Below are 9,497 nucleotides of genomic sequence, written 5' to 3' on the forward strand. Positions count from 1 at the left end.
GATCTCATAGAACACATCAATCCAAAACCATCCACGACTTCCAGGGGCCAACCACCTCAGCCCATTAAATGGTGATTCCACCTCACGGTCATACATCACAAAACCATCATCAGATTGGTCTCTACCCAAGCCTTCTAGGACTCCAGAGTGTTTGTTCCAACCAAGGCTTCCAAGACTAGTAACTCAACCCACAACTTATTCAGGGCTTCTAGAGCGTTTTTCCAACTAGGGCTTGGAGGAATAGTAATTCAACCCACCTAGGGCTTCCAGAGTGTTTGTCCAACCAAGGCTTCCAGGAATTGTAACTCAACCCAAATTATTATAGGTCTTCTAGGAACTAGCCTACTCAACCCAACCTAAGGAAACATGAGAACCAACCAGAAAAACAAAGAAATAAACCCACAACACCATGGCTATCTAGGGAATGACAAGGCTAGGCAAATCCATTGTCAATCCAGGTAATCCTCCTTGCCAATGACAGATCATGACCAATAAACCACATGCATCACCATGCATGCCAAAACTAGTGAGGAAAACATACATGCAACTTAGTACCTGCAAGAAAAACATGTTGTAGTTGTTGATCTTGATGTCCCCTTGCACTTTCTTGCTCTTCCCTTTCCTTCTTTCTCCAAAACTCCAAGTATGCCACACTCTCCAAGAGTGCTCCAAGAAAACTCTAAGTATCCAAGAGTATGAGAGATAGAGAATAGAGAGAGAGCTCCAAAACTGAACTAACCAAGCTTACCCACTAATCCTCAGAAGCCTTTTTATCAATGAGGCCTCTATTTTCTTCAATTTTCATGATTTCCTTTCAATTTCCTCCTCACGTGCAACCTGTGACCTGTGACCTTCCTTTTCTCCTAATTCCATTATTTTCATAAATAAAATGCCAATAAATTCCTCATTCCTTTCCAAATCCTTTTCCATTGCCTTTTCCAATTTCCTTAGCCATAATAATCAAAGTGAAACCCCACTAGGATGTTTTTCCCACCATTCAACTTGGAATATGTGTCCCATGATTGTGGTCTTATATATTTTTACATGAATTTTTAACCAGGGCTATTACAGAACCCTCCCCCTTGGGGGAACACCGTCCTCATTGTTCAATGACACCTACAAACAAGAAGACCGCTAAAAACAAAACATACTACCCCATGGAGCTCTATAACACACCTTGTTGCAGTATTTACAATGACCATCAGCTAAAACATGAAAAAAATACCATTTACTAGAGCTTCATAGCATAGCTCATTGCGGTATTCACAATAATAACCACATATATATACATACACATTTGCCTCAGCCAAAAAATGAGCATATTGTCTATGGAGATTTATAAATACAACTTGATACAATATTTACAATAATACACACATATACAAATATGCACATTTTCTCAACCAAAAAATAAAAGGATATGATGTTTGCATTCGCAACATGAGAATCCAGAGGCTCATGCCTCCACCCTCAAAGTAATACTAGGATACACCTCCTTCCTAGGAAGTACATAATCCACTACAAAGTCAATGTTCCATCCAATGTCCAACACTATAATCCTATGCCACTTGCCCTCTTAGTGAATAGTTACTGGTTCATTGTTCCAGACACACTCCCAATGTGCATTTGATTCCATATGGAAATGATAATGAAAAAAATAAATATATCCCCAGCCTTCCCTTCTCTGTTACACAGTCCCTCGAGAAATTGGTCACCCCCTTCCATGCAGTCACAGACCTTCCAAGTTCTGCTAGCACCGCCATCTTGGGCAGTCCATCCCTCGGAAAGGTTTCCTTGCATTAGAAGGTCCAAAAACCAAGGCATATCCCTACCTTAAAACCATCATACTAGTCATATCATGCTCATGGAAATCAATGGACACTATTGGGTACTAGTGTCCCAGAATGGCCTTGCCCTTGAATGCTTTACCAGCATAGTACTTCCTATTTCAATTCCTTTCATTGACATTCCTAATTCTTGTAGTCAATTTCGACCACCTAACTGGGAATTTTCGTGCTTCCTTTACCAAACACATAACTTCCATTAGATTTAAAATAAGTTGAAAAAATTCACATCGTACCTCATTGGTAGCTTATCAATAACGTATACTTGAAATCTTGTTTACTTCATATCACAGCAAGTCAAACTAATTGTTTGATCAAATCATCACGAATAAACATATCACATCCGATTAGCTCAAACTGAACCATCATAAATTAAAATCATGAATCACATGAAATCATCATAAACCATAATCATAAATCACATGAAACCATCACAAGTTTTAATCATAGAACACATGCATAATAAAAATGAAATAAAATATTTATACTTATCCTTCATCGATCCTTACTTATGCCTTTGTTCTTTCCCTACACACACCGAATTAGTTGCCACACTCAGCAAACACCTAGTGCCTTTTCCTCTCTACAATAACATACACATACACAATGTACATCACAACGCAAACATCCACACACAACATGTGACACCACACAATACATGTACCTACACCTAACATAACACACATAAATCTACACCTAGTGTACAACACAACACAATACATATGCCTACACCGGATATACTTCATGACACATACACCTACACTGTTGTACAACACAATACATATACATACACAGAGTAAAACACAATGAATACACATTTCACTATGCTACATACATAGTACCACATGCCCGCAACACAGCATGTATGACATGCACAAAATACCACACATACACCAGTACCTTTGTACAACATGTACACAGTACCACCTATACACAACACCAATTGCAAAAAATGTACACAACATCACATGTATATGATACCACCTGCACAACGTGTACATAATGGCACATGTACATCATACCACCTATACAATGTGTACACAATGCCAGATGTATACAACACCACATGCACGAAATGTACACAACACCACATGTACCCAATACTATATGCATGACATGTACATAACACCACATGTACAACATATACACATCACACATGCTCACATCACCACTTGTAAAATCATGCACACAACACCATATGTACATAGCACCCTATGTACACAACACTGCATATCTAACATGCACACAACACCACATATCCATCATGCACAAAATACAATACGTACACATGACCTCATATCCAACATGTACATAACACTATCTATACCTATCACTATATATGCAACATTCGCACAACACTATCTATACTACCATGTACATAACATTGCATAAAAAATATGTACACACACACTAGCTATATATACATATATATATATATATATATATATATATATATATATATATATATATATATATATATATATATATATATATATATATAGATATAGATATATACAAAACACCGCATGCATGCAACATCACATATGCAGCATGTACAACAATTCACAACAGTAGTACTACACATCCAAACCACACTGTCTCTACCAAGCAACCTTGATTCCAGTGTCTCATGCTTGTCCCAACATGCCGCAGACCACACTGCTTTCATTTCGTTGATGTATCCCTCAATATAGCTTGTCCATAACATAGACATAATATAATCACATAATATCAACTCATAACCACATGATACTGACCTCATATATTTTTCCTGACTACTCTTCCACTTGATTCCTCATAAACCAAGAACCTCTTCATGTCATTCATATGTGTAAGCAATCATTCCTCCACAAGAATGATTCCTAACAACCCTGTCAGACAACAACATACATACATATACATATAAATATTATAATTAATAATCATGATCCATGATGACCTTGTCAGACATGAAATACATACATTCATACATGTATACACATATAGACATCAACATAATCATGGTCACAACATAATTACTAGATATCATAAGGTCAAGGTTAAGAGAACTCCCTTTATGCGTGCAACACATGCGCAACATCGAGAACAAAAATTCCCAACATAGCCAAGGCATATTACGCCTCAAATCCATTCACCTTACCTTTTTGGATTACCTTTCCCATGCATGTCCTGCCATCATCCATTTACACCAATGGACCCAACCGGTCCAACTAGCTATCATACTCTTTCCTTCAACTTCCCTCATACATGCACCGAGCTTCATCTAGGTATTACCTTACATGTCGAGTACCACACATATCTCCCAGAGTTCCATTAAATTCCTCCTTCCCCAACCAATTCCCAAGACTCTCAAAACAATAAAGGCAAGACCGAGAAGCAAAAAGAGGAAAACCAACAAAAATATGACACCATAAACAAAGTGGCATGGCCATGGACAAGACGCAAACAAAACTGCCATCAATCACAACAAATCACCAAAATACCAAAAGCACAAGATTGACAATAGATGCCATGATTCAATCCCCATGGTTCCCAGTGATTCCAAGGGAAAACTCAACTTGGGGCTTCTGTGAGATTTCATGGCAACCTCTTTTCCATGCAATACCTTGCATCACACTGCCATCAACACATAGTTGTCAGTGCATACATAAACATAAAAATACACTAGTTACCTTACCTTTTTGTGCCAAGCATGTTGTCTTGCAAGTGAACACATCCACACAATCTCTCAAGTGACTCCAATTTCTTTGACAGATCTAGATATAACTAGACACCATTTGTTATACCTATCAAATACATGTCCATGAATATAGCACATACCCACATAATGTCAGATGAAATTAAGGTTAAGAAGACTTCTTGTATACAAAGCACTCATTGGTTTCGAATTAGAGTTTCCAAACATTGCCAAAGGTATTCTTGCCCAACTCTTTTCTTTGACCTTTTCCTTGCTACAATTGAGTGTTACTATGCACTGTCACATCATCCAACTATTAGTTATATAAACACATCAAATATTACCTTGTCATTGTAATACCAAGCATGTTTCTTGCACTGTTTACACATGTCAAACACATGTTCCAAATATCAAGAAAATCATATCTATCAATTTGAAATCAACCTTTACCAAGACTAACAATCATATCATAATTCATAGTCAACTCTAGTCATTAGACATAATGCAACAATTATCACATATTACACTCAAGTACATATCAATTGTCTCAACACATATGTGTTAGTACAATCAACTTAAAAAAATATTATTTGAATGCATACTCCATTAGGGGAATTTTGAGGTCTAAAATGGGCCTCCTATGAAAAATGTACGAAAAAAATAAAATTATAAGAACCAATAGGATTCAAGATGATGATGTGAACTATGGGGGATCATTCACCATTTTTGGAGTAAAAAAGTAAAAAGATTAAACTAGCAATTGCACCAAATATTGCAATGGAAACGCCGTAAGGCAATAGCATATAACATTAATTAATTCTTCTTTGATAATTGTCAGAATATGTGATGCGGAAGGGAAAGTGGGGCGCTCATGATCAAGTCATATGTTTCGCACCTGCTCGAAGGGAATATGATTAGCTTTGGCTTTTGTAGAGCATTCTCATCCAATTTTGAACTACACTGCAATAGTTTGTAAATATTGAAATTGGATTTCTGATACTATATACAATCACTCAGATTAAGTGTTTTTAAGGTATGTGTGTGATGTTGTATATGGATGGCCGGGAGACTTTCATTGTATTGGACCCACGTATTTGTCAACGTTTTTCTTGTATATATTGTATTTGATGGTTAGGTTAGTATTTTATTTTATATTTAAAAATTTAGATTGCAATTATAATTAGCAATCGTATCACATGTTGTATACGCCCTAAGGTAATAACATAGGGAAGAATAACATAGATGAGGAAAATATGACATGTTGTGTGATTTACATAAGTTAATGCCCCTAATAACATGTAATAAATTAATTTAACTTTACAAGAAGTTGATAGTTTAGTTGTTATAATATACTTTTTAATATAAGAAAATTAAAATAAATTTATATTGAGAATTTGTGAATTATTACAGTTGTGATATTCAATTTTCATTCAATAGTCAGGTGTAGATTGATTTAAACGCTCTAGTTACCAGAGATTAAAAAAAACACTAAACTCCTAGAGAAAATCAACTATCCGCAAAATTATGGCCTACCAAAACAAAAAAAAGGAATTTGAGAAACTCTATTAATGTTTAATAATTTGCCAATTGACACTATACTCTTCTCCTATGAGGCTCAATCTTGTTCACCACATTTTGATTTTGAACTCTAATATATAACTATTTAAATATATATATTTAAAATATTTTTTTATTGATATAAAATGTTTTCAATATATAAAATAAATAAAATAGATGCATTAAGTTGGGAAAATATGTAACATTAAAAACATTTCGCTTCACTAAAGTACCTTGATGTTATTCAACTTCCACTTAAATAAACAAGGGAAGGTGCGAGGCAGCAAGTCCCTGCGTTGAGTGGTGTAGGATTCTTTTCGCCTGGCGCGACGGAGCCAGTGGGAGTGCACAGAGAGCTTTCTTTTGACCCGGAGTTATGTAAAAACAAATCAAAATATATGCAAAGGAGTTAAATGCGACTCAAAGCAAAACATGTATAAATAAAACCTTCAATGTATTGGGTAGAGCCCATGGCACTAGATTGCACTTGTACTGGATGAAATTATAACAGCTTGCACACCTGCGGATGTGCTCCAGGAATATATGGTGCCTGGAAAATTGGATGTCTAATGGCATACAACATGGGAAAGTCATTATGGCAATACCAGTGAAGCTCAGTCTTTACAGCGCGCTCAGTCCCTACAGCGCAATACGTAGCAGCCTGGAGCTTCAAAGAGATTCTCTGGGATTTGGGCGCTCAGTCTCTACAGCGCGCTCAGTCCCTACAATGTAATACGTAGCAGCGTGGAGCATCAAAGAGATTCTTTGGGATTTGTAAAGCCCTTGTGGGCAAAGGCATGCAATGAGCAAATGGGCTATGTGAGCAAATGGGCTATGTCTTTATTTATAGCAAGATTTTATTTAGACTTATTCTTTTGCTCCCTGGTCATCTTCACCATCGTAGGATAACACTTTCCATCCATTTTTTTAATAATATATCATTTTAAATCTATAAAAAAATTCATAGAAACTATGAAGGCTTAGGTAAAAGCAGTAAAATGTATTTTACAGTGTCAATGAACACAAGCATCAGTTGGCTAACATTTTGAATTTCTGTGTTGTAAAAGCTTACCTTTTAAGCTTTCAGTTGGCTAATATTTTGAATTTGTGTGTTGTATTTTAGATGAATACATGCAAATCTAGGAGCACTTGTTTAAAAAACAAACAAACATTTTGGGCACTCGTGCCTTTCATTCATTCAACACCCAACTTTCATTACATTTCAAAACAGTCCTCCATTACCACAGCAGGAAATGATATAAAATGAAAAAAACCAGGACCTTTTGCCAGAGCATCTGGCTTTACAATAAATTCAATATACTGAACATAGAGTAACAAATCATAAGTACGTGGGAAATATTATGCCAGCCTTTGATTAAATAATGCACTTTAAAGAATAAAGCATGTTCTTTGCTTCTTTATGCGTTTCTTTTGCTTTGGTGGTTGAAGAACCACCTTAATTGCGGCATCAAAAACAACCTTAACATTCTGCAATAAAGGTAAAGCCAGAATATCTTCAGGAGATTTGAAAATAGAAACCAATGCCAATCTGATCTAGGAGTGTACTCGAATGGACGGAAACTGATAAAAAGGTTGTCAACGAGAATTTAATACAAACAACAAGGCACATGTAATTAGATTACAGGAAAGGAAAGGAACATCTTCCAGACAGCCATAGAAAATGGCATTCAACTAAACACCCCAGGCTAATCTGTAACAGAAAGGGAGAGAATAACAATTTTCTACATTGCGTTCAGCGAGTAGTTGCATGCACTTCAATACAATCCTAGGGCTTGATTTCAAAATAGGCCTGCAGATAATGATTACATGCACCTAAAGATGACCCACTAGGCCCACAACAAACACAGAGCATGATCTGCATTCTTTTTGGTACTATTAGATTGACAGGACTATTTGGTCTATCTGATCTATGCTAAGAAGGTTGTGATTCCCACTAAATCAGCTGTCAGAAAAGTTCTACAAAAGAAACTATAACTTCCCCTCTGACCAACTTAGTATATCTGATCTGTGCTAAGAAGGTTGTGATTCCCACTAAATCAGCTGTCAGAAAAGTTCTACAAAAGAAACTATAACTTCCCCTCTGACCAACTTAGTACCTCAAGCTTTGAGACATATGAGGTCAATTACCTTAGGAAAAATACCACTATCCCCATTCTTTGTAATGATGTTGCAAGTTTATATGTATTTGTCATTTAAAATTAATGCATTTTTCCCTTGATATACCTGCAAAATCTCTCTCCATGGGCATACCTGTTGTGTTTTAGAACTGCATTCAATGTATGCTGCAGCCCCGATTTGCTTCTTCAAATCTTCACCCTGCCAAGACAGAGATGTACATTGGTGTAAGTTATTCCTCGGAAATAATAAGGTACAGAAAATGTAAATGCTATAGTCAAATGCCAATGTGATTGTTCTCACTAGGTTCCCAGAATATCAAAACTTATAGGGAAGTAATTGGATAAAGTATGACAACAGTATAATGAATGATAGATGCACAAAACAATCAACATGGCCATATTCTACATAGGAAAAAATAATGCTAGAACCCATGTAACTCACTTTTCTTACTGGCAAACTTGAACGACATAACAGCTGAGCAAGGAACTCAAGTACCCAGTCTCCATTAAAATTACAGTAGCATTATCCTCCAGCATGCTCATGATGGTAGACAATACGTTATAGGGCTGAGAAAACATTATAAAGATTTTTTTGTCAAGGAAAGACTGGAGAAATATAGGAGGTTACCTGCAACATCTTCACATCTCTTAGCCTTCAAATCATTATTCCTGGAACATGCATGGTTCGAGAAGGAGCTGGACCACTGACAAGCAACTCAAGACCATTAGAAGAAAGCCTGTACTGACAAGCAACTCAAGACCATTAGAAGAAAGCATGTTACTAATTCCTGAAGAAACCATCCCAGGAATTCTTGCTGATCCTAATCCTGGCAATGCCATTCCTCTATGAAGTCCACACATCATTCCAGTGCCATTTCCTGCAGTTGGCACTACAAAATCATTTGAATTGGGTAAGCCAATGATTGGAAAACCAGCAGAAACAGTGACAGCAGATGGTTGCAGGCTTCTTCCTGCCACCAGTCGATTATAATGTTGCAACCATTGTTGTTGCTCATCAATGGAGACAGAGATACATAATCTAGCCATATTAGGCACATAATGATACATTACCTTGCAGTGGCTCCAACGTTCGGACCTACCGATGGAGCTACCAAACCAGAACCCAACTGCACACTGTTCGTCCCTTGCAACAGAGTAAGTCCAGCTGACATAGGCTATATCCCTGAAGATGCTCCTATCCCAGCAAAGGATATGAAAACTCCAAAATGAAGGACAATATCAATGTAACACTAGATTCCTGCATGAAACACAATGAAGTGT

General features: G+C 36.7%; 1 long non-coding RNA gene across 1 annotated transcript; it reads right to left on the minus strand.

Moving 5' to 3' along the window:
- Positions 1-7,499: 7,499 nt before the first annotated feature.
- LOC149158776 (uncharacterized) lies at positions 7,500-8,840 on the minus strand. The gene is made up of 3 exons (XR_016261717.1): positions 8,659-8,840; positions 8,350-8,415; positions 7,500-7,566 (listed from the first exon to the last, which is right to left on the minus strand). It is a non-coding gene; the product is annotated as an uncharacterized LOC149158776 (long non-coding RNA).
- Between the last annotated feature and the right edge of the window lie 657 nt (positions 8,841-9,497).

The sequence above is a fragment of the Pinus tabuliformis genome, chromosome 5_2 (genome assembly GCF_031772625.1).
Source record: "Pinus tabuliformis cultivar Carrire ecotype Pingquan chromosome 5_2, CPIR1, whole genome shotgun sequence".
Classification (NCBI taxonomy): Eukaryota; Viridiplantae; Streptophyta; class Pinopsida; order Pinales; family Pinaceae; genus Pinus; species Pinus tabuliformis.